Source organism: Rhincodon typus, chromosome 34 (assembly GCF_021869965.1).
Source record: "Rhincodon typus isolate 14 chromosome 34, sRhiTyp1.1, whole genome shotgun sequence".
NCBI classification, from domain to species: domain Eukaryota; kingdom Metazoa; phylum Chordata; class Chondrichthyes; order Orectolobiformes; family Rhincodontidae; genus Rhincodon; species Rhincodon typus.
The window spans coordinates 20,104,811-20,107,105 of NC_063365.1; the positions used below are offsets into that span (position 1 = coordinate 20,104,811).

Here is a 2,295-nt window from a genome sequence, read left to right on the forward strand (position 1 = left end):
AAAAAACAACTTTAGGTGTGACTGAATGAAGTAACACTGATGCAGAGTGGTCTTCCTGTCACCATAAAGGTGGAATGTATAAATATCATACATTGGGACCTGCAGGCCAACATGACTCTGCTTTATTGTGATATGAGACTGCAGAATTTATTTCACAGCTGTTGCTCTGCACAGTTGACAGTTATTTGTGTAGCTTTGATTTATTTGACAGAAGTTTAACCTTCTTTTGATCTCTTTGCTGTAAGGAGCTTACTGTCAGATCAGCAGATGTGCATAGGGTGCTGATGGCATTCTGCAACATTTTCACTAGCTCCATTCTTTATAATAGACGTTTACGTTCAAAAATCAATGTAAAATATCCTTTGCACTAAGATTGATGCATTATGCACTGTAATATAAGGTGTATTGCTTCTAGCTCACTTATTAAAGAGGTAATTTAGAAATACCCTTGCATTATTATGTGCTTCTTAAAATTCATTCGTGGAACGAGGGCATTGTTGGCTGGCCTGCTTTTTCATTGCCCATCCCTAGCTGTCCTTGAGAAAGTGGCGGTGAGCTGCCATCATGAACCACTGCTGTCCGCCTACTGTGGGTTGACCCATAATGCTATTAGTGAGGAAAATCCTGGATTTTGACCCAGCGACACTGAAAGAATGGCGATGTATTTCCAAGTCAGGATGGTGAGTGGCTTGGATAGGAACTTGGTGGTAGGTGATAGTGTTCCCATCTATTTGCTGCCTTTGTTCTCCTAAATGGAAGTGTTTGTGGGTTTGGAAGGTATTGTCTGAGGATCTTTGATGAATTTTTGTAGGGCTCCCTTTTAAATCTTTTCACCTCTCACGTTAAACCTATGCCCTCCAGTTTTGGTCTTCCCCACCCTGGGAAAAAGACCTTGGCTATTCACCCTATCTATGCCCCTCATGAATTTATAAACCCCTATAAGGTTACCCCTCAGCAACCAGCACTCCAGGGTGAAAAACCTCAGCTGTTTCAGCCTCTCCCTATAGCTCAGACCCTCCAATCCTGGCAACATAGTTATAAATCCTTTCTGAACCCTTTCAAGTTTAACAACATCTTTCCTATAGCAGAGAGACCAGACTGTTTGATTTGCAGTGGCTATTCTGAAATTTCCTGGTGAAAAGAATTCAGGTTGTTTCTGCTCAGAAATATTTGCATCTCCCAGATTGAATTAAATTAATTTCCACTTGAATGAATGTTGTTGCCAGTTTATTAAGTGACGTTCTCATCACACAAGTGCCCGGCAGCGTCCATCTCTATCTAGCAATAGAGAATCTTAGCAATTGCCCCTTGACATTCAATGGTATTACCATCACTGAATCCCCAACTATCAATATCCTGGACAATACTATTAGTAACTGGACTAGCCATTTAAATAATGAACAATTTAAAAAAAAACCCTCCATCAAAGGCAGGTCTTTGTGCATTCTCTGTTCTTTTGCGGAAATGTCAGTTTAATATTACTGTGCAATTACTTGTGCCATATTGTCACCCCATGAAATTATGTATCACGTTTCTGGTAAGAATCTAGCAATAAAAATGTTTTCTCAATAAACTCTCAGTATGGATAGATCGACTAAACCTCACTCTTTGGAATTTGTTTGTGGGATCTTTGTTATCTTGAAAGATGACAGAAATGACCTGTTGGTTAGACGAATGCACAGAACACTGCAATGAGCAAGGAGGACAATCTTAGAATTGTAGAACGTCACTTCAGAAGCAGATCTTTTGTCCAGTGTGCCTTTGCCATATTTATGCAAGTGCATTACAAAACCTAACATTCTCTTTCTCCAGTCGTTCTGTCTTCCTCTGCTTCAAATTCTTATCTAAATACCTTTTAAAAGGAGGAACAGGAGATTTCACATAATTGAAGCTCTGGATGCTGCATCACAAAAGATCACGTTCTTACCCAGGCTCAGTTGAGATGTTGCAAGTAATCAAAGTTGTATTCTGTATGGATAATAATTTAATTTTCCAAAGGTCTATGAAGAATGCTGTATTAACCTGAGAAAGAGAAATTCCTTGGAAAGTTTGTGAAATTCCAGTGTTACAAAACTGCATACCCATTTCCCTCAACCCTCGTCCCAAGTGTGCAGTTTTGGCAGGAAACAAGCAGATTTTTTTCTTCATGGCCAACTCCATCTCTTTACCATCTCAGCTGATCTACTTCAGTCCAAGGGCTTAATTTTTATCAGAAATTGCCTTCAGTGAACACAACCTTGGGTTTGAACCTGCATGTTGTGTCATTCAACAATCAGAGCTGGGTTTCAGTGCAAA

At 39.7% G+C, this 2,295-nt stretch overlaps 1 protein-coding gene across 1 annotated transcript in view; it reads left to right on the forward strand.

Annotated features, from left to right (window-relative positions):
* Positions 1 to 2,295, forward strand: part of si:ch211-248a14.8 — a 10,021-nt gene that overhangs the window by 5,261 nt on the left and 2,465 nt on the right.